The sequence below is a fragment of the Rhopalosiphum maidis genome, chromosome 4 (genome assembly GCF_003676215.2).
Source record: "Rhopalosiphum maidis isolate BTI-1 chromosome 4, ASM367621v3, whole genome shotgun sequence".
NCBI classification, from domain to species: domain Eukaryota; kingdom Metazoa; phylum Arthropoda; class Insecta; order Hemiptera; family Aphididae; genus Rhopalosiphum; species Rhopalosiphum maidis.
In genome coordinates this window covers 12,334,957-12,357,880 of record NC_040880.1, presented here as the reverse complement: position 1 = coordinate 12,357,880, position 22,924 = coordinate 12,334,957, and the positions used below count along the sequence as shown (strand labels likewise).

The 22,924-nt window shown below is 28.0% G+C and overlaps 1 long non-coding RNA gene across 1 annotated transcript in view; it reads left to right on the top strand.

The window, feature by feature from the left end:
- The first annotated feature begins 354 nt into the window (after positions 1 to 354).
- The window catches only part of LOC113560613, a 69,498-nt gene continuing 46,928 nt past the window's right edge, over positions 355 to 22,924 (top strand). Inside the window, exon 1 of the long non-coding RNA XR_003406127.1 lies at positions 355 to 601. This is a non-coding gene — a long non-coding RNA (uncharacterized LOC113560613). The remainder of the gene's footprint in view (positions 602 to 22,924) is intronic.

The following is a 22,924-nucleotide window of genomic DNA, read 5'->3' as shown; positions in this document are numbered from 1 at the left end:
TAATATTATATTATTATCTGTCCGGTCGTTTCGATTTTTATACGCGCCAAAATAATATTATGGTCTACGTATGCGTAATAATTTATTATTAAACCGAACTATATATTAATATTAATAGTTTACCTATACGACTATTATACACACTACACAGTATTACCCACATTGCGTTTTGATGACTTAGATTTTCGTCCTGAACTTGGTCGTACTACCGCAATGCACAGTCGTTTGCGTTATTCTCGTATTTATTATAATATGACGCCGCGAGTTCGGTGTCGGCGCGCATGCTTGAATTTGGTTATGCGATGTGTGTGCTCGCTACGGGCATTTGAAAATCAGTGGCCGTTAGGATGTTTTGACGCGAAGGCGTAGAGTATCGCGCGAATACTGAACCGTCTGAGAAGTTCCATGCACATAAGTTCGCGATAATACGATATAAGCAGTATATTATATAGGTTTAATACGGTGGGAACAACAGTGCGTTTTAATTCGATGTCGAACATCGTCGTCGTCTGATTAATTTTTGTCCCCGTCCGTTGTTGCGATCACGCCTTATAGAAGAGTTTCAATGAAGCGTGTTAAGTGAGGAAAAATCGTGTTTTAGGTGAGTTGTTTTTTTTTTTTTTACATACATTTCGCATCGTTGACGTTCTATATGATGTTTTTTGTGTAAGTTTCTACAATACGTTATCAACGAATCGCTGGAGTGATTTGACTTTATCGACAAAACTGATAACAATAAATAACAATTTATTTTAAGAATTCATTTTTTTATTTATGAATGGTTTAAACTTTAAAGAGTATATAAAAAAAAAATAAAGTTTTGGTTCAATACACATATTGTGATTTCTTCTTCGAAGTTTCGAGTGAAAATTCAGTAAACTTTTTCTATAAATATGTTATGTATAAACTTAATTTTTGTAGAATAGATGTATAATATATACATGTATCATATATTATTATTATGTAGAATATTATACCTGACAAATAGGTATAACCTTTAGTTAATTTTTAAAATGTTTATTGTATAAACTGCTCGAGTAAAAACAAAACTATGGTGCAACTTTTATTACACTAGGGAAACGAAAACAATTTAAGTTGTTGAGCTTTTTTAGTAAGTAATCGAAACATCGAAATATATTGTGTAGGTGTAGTATGGTGTGCAATTTCATCTAAATGTATGCGTTATTTAAATTATTATCTAAGTTTTAGGATGATATAAAACTTTGGTTTGTGGTACATGTGCTGCTCTGCATATAAGACGTTTAAAATTAATAATAGCTGTAGACGTAATTAAAATATATTTAGTGTGTGAAATTAACATACCTAAAGCATCAGTTTAAATTCTAATTGCTTAAGCTCCAGTTATATTGTTATTGCATTAATATATTATGATGGTGTATTTTTTATACATAATGATGTACAGTAATATTATATTCCTTAGCAGTATGATTTAAATAAATGTATAATGTAAATTGTATATATACATACATTATACAAAGTATTCTGAAATGGATGAAGTCACTAGTATATATGTACTAACTGTGAATGTCCAATGAAGATTTTTTTCGAATTTTTTTCTATTCTATAAGTCTGAGTTTATTCAAATTATTTTTAGAATATTATCTTAAATGTAAAAATTTACACTCTAGTTATATTTTTTTGCAAAATTGTCATACAAATCGAGACGTTACATCATTTTTGCGCTTGTCGCGCGTTTTTTTTTAGTCGGCGATTCAAGCGTGAAAAACGCGCGACAAGCGCAAATAAGATATTATAAAGGAGACTAAACATTTCTTCATATACCTATATAGATATTATAAGCTAAATTGTATTAGTGTTTTAATATTTTTCCATTAATTTATGGTAAGAAAAATACATCATTTACGTAATTAACAACAAATTAATTAAACTCTATCAAAAATAGACATTTTTATAATCAATATGCAATGTCTTTATTTATATGTTTAATTATTTTAGAATAATGAAAATTTGAAAACTAAAGTTAATTTCTTAAATTTAAAAGCATAACAAGAATTAATATTTTTACATTTTAATGTAACATTAATTATTGAAGTACAGCAAAAAAAAAAAAAATCTCATAAATAAAATCAATGAAAAATCGTAAAAGTTCTTTTTATATTAAGACAATATATTTTAGTTTTAAACATTTTTGATACAAAAATCAAGTGATTTTATCGAAAAAAAATATGTATTAAACGCATAAGAAACATTTTTATACAACATAATAGTATAATAATATAATTTTAAGAGTGATAATAAATTAAGTACTAATATTTCTATTACATTTTGTTTTTGCATTTATATTCTTAGAAAACTATTTGTTGTATCAAAATACACCGATTCAAGCATTAAAAAAACGTATTCATCATAATATAATTATTATTTTGCCAAATTTTATTAAACGATTTGCAAAAAACAACAATTTTTAAAATATCCTAAAAACAGTAAAAATTATATATTTATTTTATGTTACAGCGAAGTGATGAATATATTTATTTATTTGATTACAATACGTTATCCGTGAGCAGTTAAAAGCATTTCATGCATTTTTGTGACAGTTTTACAGAGTTTGAAATGAAATTTAACGTTTGCACGAGTTACTAAACGTCATGGTTTAAAACGTGACATGCTTTTATGAAATGTGACTAAAATTGCGTTTAAAGGAATCACATTTCAATACACAAACCAGGATCTCGGTTGAAAATTGTATCGTAATAATTATTTTTTCTCGACTTTGCCGTTGTATAATTAATTCGACACAAATTGGCGATCTTCGCTGATGTTCATTATTCGCGTATCAATATATGCATAGGTATAAAAATGATTGGCGATCGACGATTCGTGTGCGCATGCACACATATAAGTCGCATATAATATACGACTTCAAACATTTGTTTTTATTAAGGTGAACCGATCGTCGATACAAACAGCTGTAACCTACGTCGTATACTTCTTACTTAATATATTCTATTATATTAACCTTGTTATTTTCGTATCGGATGCGAGTAGGTATATTTTATACATTTATTTATTCTTTATGAAGTTAAAAAGCACCACTGAACGTGTTCGTGTCTCGGGCACATTTTACATTCATTATCTTATTCTTACATATCCCCCTACGCCCAGCAATTTCAATATTATATATATTAGTTATTTATTATTGTTTTTGAACTATAACGTTGAACGTTTCACAATAAAATATGAATTTATTATGGGATAGTGCTGTGATACTATATATATATAAATCGTAAATACACTAATGTTCCTCGCACGGTTTTCCCGTAAAGTGTCATAATTGAAAAAAAAATATATAAAATATAGTTATTGTAGTTTAAACACGAAAAGAATGTCGAAGAACAAAAAAATGTCTTAAATGTTATCATCTCCCTTAAAGAGTTATATCTGTCTTATGGAATTGCGTACAGGGTCTGCCATACCTTACGAAAATCGACAATATTAATAACAGTCATAAAAAATTTCTTACCATTTTCTATTACACTTTTATGGTTGAAAATATATAAAATATATCTATACATCTAACGTTTATAGATCGTGTGTTGTTTGCTGTACGTAATGCGTTCGGCCGTGCCATACTTCAAATGCCTGCGATTAGTTCAAACGGTATAAGCTGTTGTGTATTGTGAACAACTATTTTCCGTTGCTATATACAGTCACAGAGTTACGATTTTCACACGGAAGTTAACACTTTATAAATCACTATGCGTGATCTCCCGCGGCGTGGTATATATTGTAATTGGAATATAATAAACTATTTTTTTTTTTTTTATGATGATGACTTAGTTTTCAACATTTTCCTATACAGACATTTTCACCAAAAATTTTAAGATTTGTAGTTCATATTTCAAAGTTAGTATTATAAAACAAACAAACAAAAAAAAAAAAAAAAAATGTTTTCTCTCAATAAAAATCCTTTTGTTAAACCATGTGACTTAGTTATTATTGATATTAAACTTAAAGTATTTTTCACTCAACCAAAAGATAACAATAATACTGAATGAAGTTAAATCACATTTCTTTCATAACAAATCCAAACCAGTATTGTAATTTATGAAATTCATCATTTCAGGAAAGGAAGCACATTATTTGTGTGAAGTAAATCAATGTTATAATTTTGTAAAATTAAACAAATAGCTCACGCAAATTCCAAATTGATTGGCCAATTATGGATTCTTTAAGAACTAACTAATAAGACAAGAAATTCAATATATTAATGTTAAAAACAATAAGGCTTTATCGTTGTTATTTAGTCTACGAAATATATTTTTAGAAATACACCCCGAGAATAGTATATAATTTTTAAACACTACTTATTTAAATAATTAATTATAAAAATGAATTTTTGTTTTATATTCTGAGCGGAGTTAGGGCATGTTGACATTTTATTTGTATCTATCATCACCCTTTCGGAGCAGTAAAAATGCTTCAACTTTGAGGATTATTTTTGGTGGAAAATTGGATCTATTTGGCTTTGATATCTAATTTTGTGTGTATAAAGTAAAAAGTCCTTACCGTATTTTTTTTGTTAATCGGAATAAATCGTAACTGTTATAAATCATAAAATATTGACAGAACCTTTTGTACATGTGTTTTAAGTTCAACAAAATGTTTAATTATAATAGCCAAGGCTTGAAAATACTGTACACGGTTCGACTTAATGAGTCAATATCAAAATTATGTGCGTTGATTTTAGAAAAAAATAGTTCAATATACGCTGTACTACACCATTAGAACAATAAATTAATAAAACCTAGTTATAGTAATTCATTATTCCGAGAAATTGTGGTTGATACTCTGTTTATATTCGTTCATAGAATCGTTTTATTATTCAAATATGGTTCATTGATATCCATTTTAAAGACCTTACTTATTGACAAGGTATACTTGAAACCTACTATACCTATTGCTTACCTATAGAAGTAGAGTGACTTCCTCGGTTTTTTTTTTTTATTAATATAAAGGTATTTTTTTTTTATTTTAAATAAGTTTCATTAGTCTTATTGCACAAGCGCAGAATAGCAGGTGATAAAAAAAGTTAACAAATTTACAACATTTGATTAATTAGTCTGTGTAAAAATCTATAGAAACTTTTTAAATATTTAATATGAGATTTGTGTAGTCGGTAGATAAAGATGTATTCAATCTTTTTATTAAGCAGATGACTTATTTTTTAAAACCAAGATAAAAATATTATTAATTATCGCAATAATTAGGTATACGATTACGTAAATAGAGTATTATATTATAATTATTAATTTCATACAAATATCCACACTCGGTACTATATAGAATCCGATGATTTATAGGTATTTGAACCTTATTGTACCATATTTGTATTTAAAAAAATAACCGTACACAGTAATATCTGTCATGTTATGTTCTGCCCTACGGATGGTAATGTTAGTACATAATATAATATATAATTAAATCGGCAATACACCAGAAATGTCATAGGCACTATGTTGTATAGCGTCGTGTCAGCCCGTAATAATATATCACTGATAAAATATCAGGTAATATAAATAATATTATTATAACATATTGTAAACATAATAGGACGTGTTATTATTATGCATTACATTACAAACATTAATTTACTACATATACAAACATGTACGACACATTATGTTGTTTACTTATACAACCGCCATACACCGACCAAGGCCATTTCAATATTGGAGCCTGGAGAGTCCTCGGAGTCTAAGTCTAAACATCCATCTTATACATTATTTTTGTCATGTGATATATTAAATACAGAGCAATTCACTAAGTATGCTCACTTATAATTTTCATTTGGTTACCTTTAATTATTAGTTAATTCAAATTCTGATATAGTATAGAACTATTTTCATACTTAAAGGTTGTATTTTTAAGTTCTTTGATTTTTTAGATCATCTAAGAAGTGTTAGGAGGCGATACCAGTTTTTTTTTTCAAAAAATAATTACACTATTTACTTGTAGATTGAGGAAAATAAGATATAACGAGGACCGTAACGAACGTAACCTAATGATTTGAAAACTTAAGTGATAAATATAAATTTATCAACATTTTATAATTTGTAAAAATATTTAAGTATAATTAATGTTAGATTTAATACTGCATCAATTACATATTTTTATAAAACATGTATTTAATGACTAATACCTTTACATATACAATAAACACGTTAATAACTCTGAAACAACTCACGCAAACTTTTATTTAGATTATTATTTATTAGATTGGTACACGAAAACTGTAAGAAGATATCGAAGATGTAGAAATACAGTACAGTGAGAATACTATTGGCTAATATTAGTATTACGATTATTATACATATAGGTATCTAAATTTATAATTAATGTTAAAATTCAATGAAAATGTATATCGTTTAGCATAAAAATAAAGTATAATATGGGTATTAAATAGGATTATTCATTTTTATTTTTACATGGTAAACTTCCGTGATATTTAAAATTATAAATTCGGAATGCTTATCTGCGAGCACATCTGCTCCTCTTGTATTTTGTTTTACAATGATATCGGGTGTGTTATTATCCTTGTACTCCTGAAATACTATTTTGTAGCCGGCAGCCGTTGCCTCTAAAAGTGAAATTGGTTTTTCTGCGTGACCTGCTGATTTTAAGACAGAAGCCAGATCCAGTAATTTTTCTTTGCAAGGATTTATTTTTGATCTCGTGTACACGTGTTTCAGAAATCCATTTTCAATGCCTACAAGTAAATTTAATTATATTTCAGAAAATATACCACATCCCATTTTCGTATCGATTATTATTTTCCAAAATATTATATAAGCCTCCATCACGTTGGTCAACCGACATTTTTCCGATAATTTATGATAACGAAAAGTGTAGACTATAAAATTATTTAGAAAATATTAGCGTAATAGAAATAATATTTAAAAATATAATATGAAAAAACTATAGTATAAGACATACATTAACTCGTGTGTTTTATAATAGGACAACTCCTCTCTGACTTCGGACATTCGAATATGCAAGTTATCGCTATAGATATAACTATACAAACTATATTACGATATCATTGCAGCCTATTGATAAACACTACGGAAATTCTGGCAAAAGTCGTTTAAACTATTGATTATTCTCATGTCTTCGGATTTGTCCCCGTTTCCCGAGTTGCTGATTTTTTTCGGTAAAATTATATATATATATATATATTGTATGCGTAATATACACAATATACAGCAGGTATAACACTATAACACACATCGTGGTCTGTATAATAGACTAAAATTATAACGGTTTTTGACGTCCTCTCTTTAAAAAGAAAGAATAAATAATAGATTAAGTCTTGCGGCACCCACAGTCAAGTGGCGCGGTGATTACACGGGCACAATCAATACGATATTATGCTGTTGTTATTATTAAATATTATTGTGATCCGTTGTCAGACCGCGCGATATCTGGAGATCCGTTCGTATTGTCCGTGGAGGTAAACGACATCTGTCGCAGCGACGGACGCATATAAATATATATATATATATATATATATATATATCGTACGGGGTACTTTTGCGCGATACGGATTGAAAGTAAACGACGTGTACCTATACATAAATAATGTGAGACGGGCGGATGAGGTGCGCGGATAAAGGATGAGAACAGCAGTCGGACGGTTTGCTGTGGGATTAACGTCGGCGATGGCGAAAGAGTAACGACTACGATATATATATATATATGAATATAATGATCGATTGTTTATAAGCTCTCGGCCCGTCTCTCTTGTGCTTTCACTCTGTCTCTGTTGCTTTCGTTCGCTCAGTCACTCTCTGTGTCTGCTGTATACACTCGACACGCGAGGCCTACTAATACGCGACGGCGGCGGCGGGCACAGAGATCGGCGTGTATATACTTTGTTAATGGGCAGCTGTATATACATATACATATAGTGGCAGTAGTTTTGTTGTTGCCTCTGTAATTTAACCTTCTAAAACAGTGACCTCTACTATGCCGACCCCCGAGTCGCGCCCACCTAATGGGTCCTTCAAGTGTAAACAAAGTCCGCGACACTAGCCGGGTATCCTACAAACACACACACACACACACACGAGTATACGTATACAACACGACTGTATTCGTATATAGACGGCAAAAGACTTTTAATCAGCGCGCACCACCACGAAGAGGAAACAGCATTTTGTGTGTGTGTGTGTAGTATTGTAGTCATATCGGAGGGTAGCTCAGTCGTATGTATAAATAAAGTGGTGCCGGACCGTCGGGGGATAGCAGTCCTAAGATTTTTGTTTATTTATTTGTTTTTTATTACTATTCTTTACTCTCGTCTGTGAATCCATAATGTTATTTATAATATACATTATACAATATAAACATATACATAAACGTGTCTGAAATGTGCATATTATATATATATATCGGAGTAAGTCAAATGTGTAATATCTTATTATACTATATGTGTAATATACTTATACAGTTGTACGTACATGTAAGATAATTATGTACAGTGACTGTAATGTGAGTTCGTTAAAGTTATTTTTTTTCGTACGATAGACTTATTTTACTCGTCGATCTGATTCTACTCGGCTTTCATCTTAAGAACTTAGTTGTTATAAAATTATTTTTAAGTACATAATATTATAACAATCTAATGAATTTAAGTTAGCCTATTTATATGTAGATTAAAAAGTATCTGTAATACACTGATATCGATTATTAATAGCGTACCTAGATTTTTGGTTTACCTAAACATGAATATTTTTTTAATTTAAAACAAACGATGCTTAACAACTTTTTTTTCACTCGGAAATTAATAAAAAAATTCAATACATTATACCCGTTAAGAAATAATATGTGTGTTTAATTTTCTTTCTATCTAAGTTCTACAAAAAAAGTTTTCATTTTTATTTGTAATTTGATATTTAAAATACCTATTAATAATATACATCGAATGCTTTAAATGTATTTAAAGTGTTCTAGTAATTGACTATTATTTTGAATTGTCAATATTCTATGAAATTTATTTTTATGCTTTTAAATCGTAGTTTTTAATTGAAAAAATATGGTTCATTTAGAATTTAGGTACTTGTATGTACTATCCACTAGGTAGGTTTAGATTGGTACACTTATTTGTATAACACGATTAAAATAAAAAATATCGACTAAATATAATATTAAATTCAATCAAATATGTTAGGTACAAAGGTACAAGAAATTGTTCTCTATTTTCCGTCCTAATCATATTAATCAGCAACCATGGTTGTTCATAAAGAGTCAGGGTGGCAGCTATTAAAACTTTGGCAATTGAACCGCACGATTACTTTTGGAGACAAATGAAAGGTCAGCTGGAGTTTGAGCCAATTTTATATATATATATATATATATATGGAGTGCCAAAACGTGAGAAAAACTAATACCAAAATAATAATAAGTTTTTCAAAGTAGTTTAATGAACATTTTGCTAAAAGTAATTGTACATTTGAGGAAATTAGAAATGTGAAGATGTGTAATATCTTATCTAGACTTATGTTTAATGACATTTGATGACAATGTCTTATGGAAAATGGAAATCTGAATACTAATCGGTATAATAATAATGAAATAATATAGCACAAACACCTTTTCCGATTATAATAATATATTATGTTGTGCATGGGCAATAATAACAAATTATAGATATATTTTTGCTATTAAAATTGCATAAGACCAAATCATTGATTATCCGAAGGATAACGTGTAACGATAAACAGTATAATAATATAATAACAATAATAATAATATCGTAAGGAATGTAAATTAGGTTTGAAGACACGCCCAGCCCAATAACGCGATTCAACCATAAATAACAATATATATAATAAAGGGGAAAACAGATGTATTTTAATGTTTATAAAAAGTAACGTGCATTGGAATAAAAGTTTTGAAAGCTAGTAACTTCTCCTTGTGAATAGTTAGCATAAAACATAAGTAGACAGTCGATTTTTGAATTGTTATTATTGTTTAGAGTATATTGTTGCATATTTAATAAATCTTTGTTGATTTAATTCTCAGTGGGCAATTGACAATATAATATCAATTATATATTATACAAACGTCCTGTTAAACAAACAGTGAAATACAATAATAAAGGTTATGCATAACGTTATTCGATTAAAAATTAATTATCACAATATAAATAAATATGAAGAGTTCACGATAGTTCTTATATTTTTGATTATTGAAAAGTGAAATTAATTTAGTTCATAAAAATAAAAATATAAAATCAATAATCAGTTTGTTATTTTTAGAGAGAAAAAATTTAGGTATAAACAACAATAACAAAAAAATTGCTCATTTAAAAAAAAAAAACTCATTTTGTCATATTTATTCTGATATATTACCATAATGGAGAATACTCACGTGTTACTTTAGTAATGATATTTCTATTACCAATGTATTTTTAGGCGGAACACTTAACGGCATAACATCGTGTACTCTATTATATTATTATATTGTACATTATTTTCAACATTTTGTAATCTTAAGCAATATGTATCGTATCCATAATTTGCTGTAAAAATAAATTTATATAAATGTAGGTGTTTTGTTGGAAATACTTACTGTATAAAATGTAATTATATCAACACTTAATATATTATTTTAAAAGAAAAATACCATTATTAAATTAATTTCCCTATTGTTTAGAGACATTTTAATGGGTATATAACATTGTAAACATTATTGTATCAAATGTGAGAACTTATTCCTATGCGATGATAGCTGAAATACCTATGCGTATACTGTTGTTGTGTCGATTGGCAATGAAGATGCACATTTATTTAATACAAAAAAAAAAAGGAGTCATATACTCGTATTATATTTTATTTTATTATGAAAAAATCATTGATGCTGCCTTAAATGTTGTATTTTATTACATTGAATAGTTCATTTATTTTATAAAAGTTTCAATTAGCGATAAGTTTAAAAATAAGTTCAATAAGTTTCAAAATCTATGTCTTTAGTAAAAAACATATATTTGTCCTATGTATTTCTAAAAAGTTCAATGGTGTTTGGTACATCGACCATTATAGTGGTCGGAACTAGAGCGTTGCCAAGACGATTACGCTCTTTAGAGGTATCATCGTGGTGGGTGTCGTCGAAAGGAATATTACAAGGTAAGAATTTATACATTATTTATAATCCCCGACAAGTGACAATTGTGTGGCTCAATTCATCTCTAATGGTTTTAAACGCAAGTCATTCTACTCATATTAATTACTTTTCTCGTAATCGCTTCTGTTGTACAACACATCAAATAATATATTATATATGGCGCATAATCAAGCGGTATTAGAATAATTGTCTCCCGGGAATTTTCGGTAGTAAAAATTAGAGCGGTATAATTTTTCAGAAAAAATGTATGTCAATACATTAATATCGGGCCAGTTACAGTATCGCAGTATGTAAAATCAATCTTCGCATTAACTCGGATATTGTGTTAGAGACGTTTGAATCGTCTAGAAATGTATCGAATAAGACGATAACGTACATGTTATTTGCTACACAAATTGACTGCAACGTATAGGTAGTGAAATAAAATTGTTTTCCGTTTCATTTTCGATTCGGAAATAACATAGCACATTCATTAAATGGATTACAACTACAATATATACATATCGAATACGGACTGACGAACAATTTCTTGAAACCGAATCAGACGTTTCTATGTGCTACGGTTTGCAAAATAAACATTTTGGCGAGCACGAAATACGAGTATGATTATTAGAATAGCTTTATTCCGAACGCCATCCATCAATACGACCCGTTTTAATTAACTTACATTATTTATAGTGTAACACAACCATGTTCCAGTCAAATACTTTCCAAGTACCGTGACTACGTGACTACGAGAATACGATTCACTGAATCAGTTACCCAAAACATAAAACTGTGGTGCTCAACGTTAAAATTATTTTCAGTACCTTAAGTCACGTTGAAGAAGTTAATAAATTATAACATCATGTCGACGTATTATTTGTTCCAACATCTTGCTATATTTATTAGGAAAAGAAAGACGTGTGTTTATAAATTAAATTTGAACTTTTAATTTTGTCTTATGTTACATTTACTGTATTTAGTATTTAAATGATCTTTCTCTTAAAATAAAGCAATGATAGTGTATATTATTTTGGCCGAACATAATATGTCACTTTTATTATGATATAAAAGCTATAGTAAAAACCACGGTACAGTTAACAACTGAGGTAACCCTCTTGTCGGTAAAATAATATAATATTTTTTAAATATATTATCGTATACCTATACATTATTATAATTCAATTATATATTACCTATCATTTTGACATCAAACATAATTTACCTAGGTAACTGCAAATTTATATCCACCGGTATCGCTATATCCATTTAGAGGATTAAATTCGATCGTGATAAGGTACACATATTATACTTTTAGCTTGCGTACTTAATAACAATTTTTTTCTTTTATGGAAAATTGAAGTGTCGTGAATTTTTGTTAATTTATTAGAAATATAATTTATATATTTAATTTTTTGGTGGTATTAAATAATATACTTTTAACTAATACAAAATTCCATAATTTATATTTTATATGAAGTTTGTACCTATTTACAGTGTTAAATTTAGAATTCAGGACTTGAACATAATAGATATTATAGCGATTTAGAATCAAACAGATATTTTTTTTAAACGAGCGAACATATTTAAAAAGTAGTTTAAATACAATATTCTACCCCTAAGATAATGTATTATAATTTGACATCATATTATATACAAAACTTTAACGTACATGTAATACAAATATATTACTTATTTATCTTTATCGTTATTGTTTATTTTAGGATATTTTTCATCTATTTAAATTATAAAAACAATATCGACTGATAAATAATAATTAATATATTACTTATACTATAATTGGTAATAACTATTGGTAATTTTACCGATATAAAATAAATATTTGTTCTTGTTTTTATTTATTTGTAACAATAATAAAATGAATAAAACTGCATTCAAATTGAGAGAGTTGAGTTGTTATTGATATTACAAAAGCAACTGACTTGGAAGTGACTCCTGCTTTTGAGTGTAATGATATTGGTTCACGTGAACGATGACTGTCTCTCCTACAATATTATAATATAATGTCTGTTTGTCTTTCACCGTCTATCATGTCGTCCGGAACCACTTCTGGACTTGAACTTCTCATCTAGTCATTTTAATTTTCACAACAAACATATAATGATTATGTCTTTTCAGATCACACAAAATTCAGAAGTACGGAATAGGTCACCCTTGTTCATTTTCCAGAAGTAATATGTGAATGTTACCATTTACCGAAAAAAATAACTATGCCACCAGTAATATTATGATATATTTCTAAATAGTTTGTATACTGATGTGTTTATTTATTTTATTTTAGAATTTTAACTTTGAAAGCAACGATGTAGTTATATATATTTGAGGTATTAAAAACGCTTCTATATAAGTTATTGAATATGTTGAAATGTTTGTATTTTTTTAAGTAAATTGAAAGCATTTACTTGAAGACGTATATTAAATTGTAACGAACAAGTTTCAAAAAATTGTAATTCATTAAAAAATATTTAATTTATAATAATTTATATTTAACTATATCAACATTGTATGTTGTTGGGATAATAACTTTGAATTATTGTAAAAAAATGTTATTTCTGCTTCCAGCTAAGGATATAGTATTGTTTAGTATCTTTTTAATTGATCAATTTTCTATCAAGTTTTGGGTGGAACCTGGAGTATGATGTCGATTTATTTATGAGTGTCATTGTCAGATTACATAAATTGACTATAATTGTGTAAATGTCAAACATCATTGTACGTAAATTATATTATGTTCGTCAAACTTTATAAAAGTTTTACTGCTATAGTTTCACGATAAAATATTGAAATATTAATTTTAAAGCTTTAAATCAATGTATCATAAATTCTTGAGGTGCAAGGACCCTTGTTGAAATACTTTTCCAAACCACAGGCCCCTTTATAATTTTCATACAAATAAACTTTTTTCATTTTTATTCATATTTTACAAGAAATCTAATGTTATTCTTACCAATCGTCCATGACCGATATTAACTAACAGTTTTAAAATCCACTGTGACTTAAAAATGTAAGTCAATAAATTTTATCATATTTTGATATTTTTTTATTTTATCATTATAATATTAATATTGTATATTTGTATGCTGTTGTACAAGGTGTAAAAAAAAACCTTTTCTCATTATTTTTCATCACATTATAATGGGTACTTATCTAAATATTTATATAATTATTAAACGCTAAATAGTAAATAGTAAACAAAATTAGATAAGAAATCATTTTTTGTATTGGATTTTGATTGTTTTCAAATTTATTATAAAACGATACTTAGGTCAATATACTATCGTCCGCTGTGGTATGCTGAATTCCATAATATTCTGCTCGTAGTTATTATTGCACACACACACACACACAAACACACACACACACACACACACACACACACACACACACACACACACACACACACACACACACACACACACACACATATATATAATACTTACTATAAACTCACAAAATAAATAGTAACTATTGATATGTCACTAATTCTTGAAGTTACAATAGTCTTACGAGAACATAGTATGAATTCACCATAGTTATATTATTTATATTATTATTTACACTATTCAATCCTTATAATTTTCTGGTAAAATAACTATAATGAACTCTTTTCTGTTATTTCTATTTAAACGAAATCTGATAAATTGTAACTTACATTTTATATTACTTTTATTGAATGGTGTACAAATGTCTCCGAACGAAAATGTTCAGGATTATTGTATATACGAGTAAAAGCTATACATATAATTGTATGTATGTATACCAGAATCAAGCGATTTATAGAAATAGGTACATAATGAATTTTATTGAAAAGATAAATTTTATCAATTCAACAATTACTGTAGTAGATGATCAAAGAGAAAAAATAATTATAAAATGATTCCATAAGGCCTTCAGTTTTATTGAAAATGCACAAATGTACATAATTATTTATAAAATTCAATAAGTATAATTATTTTTATTCATGTTTTCACGATATTAACGTTATTTAAATAAATAATTCATAATATTTAATAATTGTAATCAATTATTATTGTTCAAAATATGTACGTCGAGACCTTAGTAATTTTATTATAAATAATTTGAATAAAATAATGTAATTTTTACTTATTATATTCTGAACTAAATGATAAGGTTTATATTTTTTTGATACCTAGCAATAATTTAGTTTTTTTTTGGTTTATGAATGTAATTTTTTCTCATTTTTTTGAGTAAAAAAATTCTCAAAAATGCAATTAATTATATGTATTGATTTGAATTGTTCGTATCTTAATTGGTACTTTAAAATGTTGATAGTACGTATTATTATTTTCTTATTAGTTTCCTTAAGTATTAAAGAAAATAATTGATAAATTGAGATAAATGGAGGTATAAATCCAGGTTAATAATAATATAAAATAATTTGAACTATGGTTGTCATAGAAACTATAATAAGAATTTTGACTAAGAAATAAGACTCATGACAAAGACAATCTAAATATTTTTGTTTTCAAAACATCAAGAAAGTTAAAATTTTATTTTTTGTTTAAATTTTGAATAAATGAATGCTATTTTTTTCCCTATATTTTGTAGGTTTTGATAATGAGATTAAACACATAAATACAAAGACATTTATTTGTTTTTTTTTTTTTTATATGCATTAAATACTTTGGTATAGACATTAATTATTATTTATTTCAATTAATTAATATCAAATATAAAAGTATTCTATTAATTAAAATCAGAATTTTTTTTGTTTTAAAATGTCACGAATAATCTATCTTGAATTTGAATTAATATTAATAATAATTTACCACTAAATATTTGGTTCTGTGGTGACGTTTACTCTAAGCAAAATCCTGTATCCTTTTGAGTTATTTTTTGTACAAATATAGGTATTAATATCTTAATTAATAGTTTAAATAACTATGCAAATATTACAGCTTACAAAACTAACTATTACTAAAAAGTATTATCATTGATAATATAACCATCAAATCCAAATTATACAGATTTACTTTATATTTTTAAATCTCATTTAAAGTCACCCTGGTTTAAGTATAATTTTATGGAAAACATACTATACGGAATACATGGATATTTTAATGAATAACAAATTTATAATAATTCGTTGCACATCGCGTGCTAGTTTTCTAATTAAATATCAAAAATCTTGACGTGGTAAACTTTAATCGTTATTTAAATTAATAGGATCATGTGTAAGGTTATTCGAGTACTACGTTAATTGTCGTAATGTTAATTTTAAAATTTAATCCATGCCAAATATATATTGAATATTTATAAATTATAATGTGTACCTTTTAAAAACACTGATGGGCTGATGACTTGTTGAACCGCTCAAGTATTGACAAATCCCATTTGCTGGTAGTTAATTGATTTTAATTTACTGGTACTTGAGAATAATTTTAACTAATTTCTTTAAAATTTCTCACTCTAATTTATTGTATTTTTTATTGTTTTGTGTAAAACATTGAAAAACTTTTTAGACAAATACTGTAATTTTTTTGGTATTGTCAATTTGTATACATTTACGATAGCTACTAAATTGGAACGTACTAATAGCATGCATTTATGACACTTGTTATTCAATGTTTCACAATGTATACTGACAAATAATAATTAATACTCATTCAAAATAATACTATTAATAGACTATTGTCCATCTTAATAAATATACATTTTTCAAAATTATTTAATACAATTCAATAATATTATAAACATTATAAATACACAATGCTGTCTGAAATCAATGACAGTGCACTTAAAATATTTATGGCGTATATTATAGTGTAATGGTGTAAATATAATTTGAATATTTATAATAGCGACCTCTGTTTATTTACACGCATTTCTCATAAATAAAACTAAATATTTAAATAAATATTTTAGAATTTAAAATATATCTGTATTAGTATTGATTATAAATACTAGTATTTATAATCAATGGTATTTATATTACTAACTAGTTAAGTGTAATGTTATAGCCAGACATTTTGTTTAGAAGATAGCTTCAGTTATTATTATTTATTTAAGATATACAATAGTGTAATTTTTGATAAAATGTTTTTATTTTTTTATAATAACCTATAACAACTTTTATATTGTGGATTAAAAACTTTAAAAACATTTGTTAAGTCCCCAGGGCTTGTTCACGATACTGATGCGTGCACACTGCAAATCAATGTAAGCCAACACATAAAATGTTCTTTAAAACTCACTATACTTACCAATCAAGTTATAATCCGATAAAAGTTAAGTTTTTTTTTAAGTATGCGGTGATTAGAAATGTAATTACAGGCATTTTTCCAATTGTATTTAAACAGTAGCACAAAGACAATTCCTTTGATAATTGTAATTGTAATTCAGGTATGAAAGTTGACTGCCTTTTTGTAAAAGTTTTCCTTTTGTTACTTACTTATCTTATATATTGGTTAGAACAAAACTGTTTCACAATTACAATAATAACGTTTGCCTCTAAAATTTAGATAACTAAGACATATATGAATTACATTTTCATAGGTGCATAGATAGAAAATTTTAAAGGGAATATTTTATTTTTAATAGACAAAATAAAATGTATTACCTTCTTATAATTTTCAATACTAATACTTATAGTTGGAAAGTTAATTTAAATAGTATAATAGTATGATTGCTATAATAATATGGTAATTTACGTGGTATAAACATAAAAAGCAATATGTGGTTATGGTTCATAGACTAAAAAATTACTCGGCTGATTAATCAGAATTTCAGTATTTGTTCTTAGAGATGCAGGTACATTTAGAGTCTATTCACTTCATTCGATAACTTCGCTGAATAATTTTATTTATATATTTTTGTTGTATACATTTGAACTTCATTCAAAAACTTTTAATCAATATGAAAATGTATTTATTTTGTGTGTGCGAATAAATTATATTTTACGAAATAATAATTTATATATTATCAATAATACGTTGATCTCTCGGCACGATGATGTAGATGAAGTTAACTGGTGCTTATGATGTTTATATTACAGTAGATTTCAATGGTAAACGAGTTTTATTTTTGTTAAATTATCTTAAAAATATCTAAAATTTGTTATTTACACTAAATTTAAACAGTAACATAACTGTTACTGTGCGAAGCCGCACTGGGTCAGCTATCATTATATATTTTTCATCATTTTGAAACATGCATTTAATTAAGAAATACGGTCGACGAAGGAATGTTACTATACCTACAATGCTCTCTTTCTATATACCACTACAATTTTCTACATTGGTAATTGGTATACTACACAGAAGTTATCAGAACATATCTGTAAGACTAGTATCAATATCGTTTTTATCCTTTTTTCGTATAGTCGCCTACGATGATATATGTAAATGTATATATTTGAAATTTTAAGTAAATGTAACTGAATATATTAACGTATATATTTGATATTATGCTAATATAACTTGCTAATAATGTATGAACATTTTAAACTTTGGACTGAATACGTAAACAACTGCAGTATTTCGCTGCAGTGCATTAAAAAGTGCCGCAATTGTTTTAAGCGCTTCTTACTTTAAACATAATTTTACTCTGATAATTTATGACGGAAGCAATATCAAAATACGAAAGTTCTCCGTTAAGGACTTGATATCATTTTTTATTTTTTGAAGCTGTCAGTCTCTTCCGGAATAGTTATAAATTATATTGAAAATATTTCCGAAAATAATATTTTTATTCTGCATACATAATCAATTTATTTTCCAAAGTGAAATTTGAATAAGCTATATGAACAATTTAAATGTCTTGGTAATTATTATTCAGCGGCTACATAAATTACAATAAATTATTTGAACAAAACTATAATATATTTTTATTTCATTCATTATATTATTGCAACATTTGAGTTCGACAAGCACAAAGTGTGTTACTTTATAAAAAGAAATAAACAGTTCTCTTAGCTACAAATTATAATAGTTACTGTTTTATAAAATATACGTGTTGCATTGTTAACTTACTTTACCCATACACAAATTAAATTGATATTTTTATTTAATTGGATCGCTTTGGGTTACGATTGTATTTTATTGAAATAAAAATATGAAAAACCTTGAAGCACAAAGTTTTTTCTGATAATTTGTATTATAAAGGTACATATTATACTATTCAACAAAGAAAATATTGTTAATAATCGATTGATTGTTATTTTATGCTTGTCACTTATATATTTGTATATATTTTTAATTTTTTAGAAAGTATGCCAGACCTATTTAATAATCAACTTAAAATTATAGCTTTTTATTCAACTCTGAATAAAAAATAAATATTAGTTTTACGATACTTAATTGTCGAAATTAACGGTATTTAACTGAAACTATATCGAATATAAAATTTGTTTAACGTAATAATTCAATATTATTAACGTATTAATTCATGTGCCCAGAAAATAATGAACCTTCTTTATAAATATTATCGTTTTTACTTTATAAAATATTTAAATTGCATTGATATGTCTGACATAATCATTGCATGTATATATATACATATATATATAGGTATTGATTAATAAGTAAAAACAAATACAGCTCAATAGCTATTATATTATTTTGGAGTATTTTAAAAATAGCAATTTTATATTTTAAATACATGTTATATAGTTTTCATGTTTAATAACAAAACATTTTCAAAAATTAAACGCAGGTTATGAGATATAATAATTTATTGAAAAAAATCGTAACATTTTATTTTTAATTATACTAAAATTGTACACATTCCACTAGAACAATATCATTGCACGATAAAAACAATCATATGAAAAATGTGTTGAGTGCGTGTTTATATTAATATTTGTTTTGACATTGGTACTGACGCATATAATATATTTGTACCTTTCTGTATTACAATATTTACAATCGTCCAAGTCAGAATGGGTATACGATCTTTACATAACATATATAATAGGTATACATTTTTAGATACATGAAACGTTTATAAGAATGAATAAAAAACGCGCGTGTTCCTATACATAGCATAATATGTAATTAAATGTAAATATGTATGATACATATTTTAAAGTTGAAAAAAAAATATCGATTTTTCAAGTTCAAAAAATGTTTTCAAATACTATTGCTTGTTTTTCAAAATTTCACTGTTTACATTTAAAAACACATAATTTTATATAAATATTATGTATAATTATAATCTACTGTATCCATTGCACTTTAGCATACATTTTTACGGTATTCGTGAGCGAATAAAATTACTAATTGACGTGGTAAAATAAAAAAAATTAATGTACGATTGTAATCATACAAACATTATATTTACATATCGTTTTTGATGTTAAATCAGTCAGTTAATACAAACATTTACATCGGTATGAGCTAAAAGAGCATTTATAACATGACATTTAGACATTTTATTTGTTATATAATACGTTTGACTTATCGTCGACCTCGATGTTTTTGCACGGCTGACTTCGAATCCTTAAAACACCCTCCACAGACGTGAACTCAACGATGTCCCTCTCGACAATTCCAATAAGAAGCTCGTCAAAACGAATACACTAATCCTATTTTTAGAAAAGTCACAGAGACTTAAATTGTGTGTATACGACCAGCTTTGAGTAATACAAAGTTTCTATCACGAAATTAAAAAGTGTGCTACAAATAGTGACTGTACATTACAAATTAACCATTATTCTTTTTAAATATTATGTTTGCTAATATTATATTTTAATTTAATTATTGTAAAAAAAAAAAAAACCTGAAATCTAAACTTTTCAAAATAAGTACTTAAAATTTAAAGTTGAAAATGTTTTTGTCTTCAACCGTAAACGACACCTTTTCACAAAGTCATAAACAGTTACAGGCTGATGTTTGTTCTATGTCTCTATGTGGTCGAATAGTACCTAACCCAGTGGTGGCTCGTGAGGTTCATTGGAAGTGGGACACAAACATGCTGGTAGCGTCCGCATAATTCTTCAATAAATGTCTTTCCTTCGGGTTTGTAAGTGGGACACGCAATATCGTGGTATGTGGGCCCCATAGCGCGAGCCGTCACCGAGTACTTACGCCCGTTGGCCGGTTTGTAAGATGTGCGTCGGAGACGAAATATCTAGCCCCTCGGGGTACAACTGCAATTCGCGTACCGCTAATCGCGATAAAAAGCGCATTGGAAGTATTCTTAGCGTTGTATGGAGTGGGTAACGGAAAAATGTACTCTGCACAATAATATAACAACAACTCATTATACGTCCAAGTGTAATGTAATTCGATGCGATATCAGCGGCACAGACATAATATAGACACCCATTGTGTGCGTAATATTATTTCGCGTGTGCTTATATTATATTGTTATTACGAGTGTATGATGTGTTACTGTGCCCGCGCTAGCACAGCAGACGCTGACGGGTCGGATTGCTTGCTTTGTGTTAACTACGTATAATATATAATATCGTAACTGTATAGAACGCATAACAATGTATTAGTATAGATGGAAGCGATCGTCGCGGCAGTCTCGTAATGGTTCGTCGTGTCCGTATATTATTTTATTACACTACGCCAGCTGATGTATGCAGCAGTAGCAGTAGTAGCAGTAATAGCGTATCGCGCGATGTTATGTCGCACGCGAGACTGCCGGGCCAGCGCCGAAACGTCGGCGCGGAATAATAATTAGCGAACCGGCGGAGGAAAACCGCACACCGACGGACGAAATTAAAACAAATTAAGCCAACGGGCATAGTAATATCGTCGTACGGGGTGATCCCGTCGCTTTGCCGTGGCGGCGCTCGGGGGGAGGGGACGACTCGTGCTAGGGTCTCTGCGCACAGTGTTACTATATATATGTATATATGTATATATATATATATGCATACGCGGCGTAGATGTTGTGAAATAATCTTTGGTACGACGACGACGACGAATCCCATCGCGGCGCACGTGGTTAGGAGGTGCGTATCCTCTTCTGCCTGCCACCACCACCGCCACTGCCGACGCCACTTCGGCACGCCGACCGCCACTGCGAACCGTTTCGCCCCGGGAACCCAAAAGTCTGGGGACGAATTAATTTCGACGTCGTCCCGGCCGGTGCAGCGCCTGCACGCGCACACATATTGTGTACGATGTTCGCGAGTACCTATTATATATACGCCTATTTTACCCGAGTAAAATGTATTAATTAATAATATACTCTAATAACAATGATAACAATGATAACGACAATTGATTACGTTTTACGTTATGTATTATACGTATAATGTACTATAATATAATATTATGATATGATATGATGTTCGTGGTATTTACGCCGTTGCCATGTTACGTATAATTATCGTATCGTTCGTGGACGATATATACGTAAAGCGAAGGCGTAGGGGCACGGGGGGGGTGTCACACTACAGTAATAGAACACTTTAGGTTTTTCGGCTGTTATTTTATGACGTAAAAAAAAATCCATGTTTTCACAATTTGATAAATTGATGTTCGTGTACCTACCAAGACGGAAACGCGCAGTGGCCAATGATTTATACGTTTATTACCCCCGAAAATTTTTATTTGGATATTTATTTAAAGTATACACTGTATTGACTATTCACTTATGTTTATATATTTTTTTTTAATTATTAAATGTTATACCTACGCAGACTATCTAAGAAACCCTCCAAAATTCTTAGAATGAATTTTAGAATATTTAAATGCTGCGGGGAAGGGGGGCGTTAATAATTCAATTACAAATAATTATACAAATCATTGTATTGAATTAATTTGGGACCCATACT